The sequence below is a fragment of the Carlito syrichta genome, unplaced genomic scaffold (genome assembly GCF_000164805.1).
Source record: "Carlito syrichta isolate Samal-C Ts95f unplaced genomic scaffold, Tarsius_syrichta-2.0.1 Scaffold304409, whole genome shotgun sequence".
Classification (NCBI taxonomy): Eukaryota; Metazoa; Chordata; class Mammalia; order Primates; family Tarsiidae; genus Carlito; species Carlito syrichta.
The window spans coordinates 84,368-85,079 of record NW_007248505.1 but is presented as its reverse complement, the minus strand read 5'-3'; the positions used below and the strand labels follow the sequence as shown (position 1 = coordinate 85,079).

General features: G+C 47.9%; 1 protein-coding gene across 1 annotated transcript in view; it reads left to right on the top strand.

Moving 5' to 3' along the window:
* Positions 1-712, top strand: part of FNTA (farnesyltransferase, CAAX box, alpha) — a 34,180-nt gene that overhangs the window by 8,882 nt on the left and 24,586 nt on the right. The window lies entirely within an intron of this gene.

The following is a 712-nucleotide window of genomic DNA, read 5'->3' as shown; positions in this document are numbered from 1 at the left end:
AGTTGCCCAGGCTGGTCTCGAACCCGTGGGCTCAGGCAATCCTCTCACCCTGGCCTCCCAAAGTGCTGGGATTATAGGAGTGAGTCACTGTGCAGGGTAGCAAGGCATTCTTTTTTTTTTTGTGAGTTGGAGTCTCACTCTGTCGCCCAGACTGGAGTGCAGTGGCACGCTCCCGGCCACTGCAGCCTCGACCTGCTGGGCTCTGGCGATCCTTCCTCCTCAGCCTTCCAAGTAGCCAGAACTACATGTGTGTACTGCCATGCCCGGCTAATTTTTCTTTTTTGGATTTATTGTAGAGATGAGGTCTTGCCAAGTTGCCCAGGTGGATCTCCAACCTGCAAGCTCAGGCAATCCATTTGTCTTGGCCTGGGATTACATACTGACCCACTGATCCCGGCCTGTAATGTTTTTTCTAATGTATAGTATACTTTCAATTATTAAAGTGGTCTATCTACCTCACACAGGCTGAGTAAGTCCTAACCGGCTAAGACTATTGGATTGATTGTGACTGCAGGATGTCGATCCATGTGGACATCCTGGTGAGACCAATTAAAAAATATGAATAGAAAAAAGAAAAATTAGCTGGGCATGGCTGTTTTGGTTGGCCAAGGGGAGTGGATTGGCTGAACCTGCAAGTTCAAGACCAGCCCAGTCAACTTGGTGAGACCTCATCTCTACAATAAATAAGAAAATGCCTATAGTTCTGGCTACT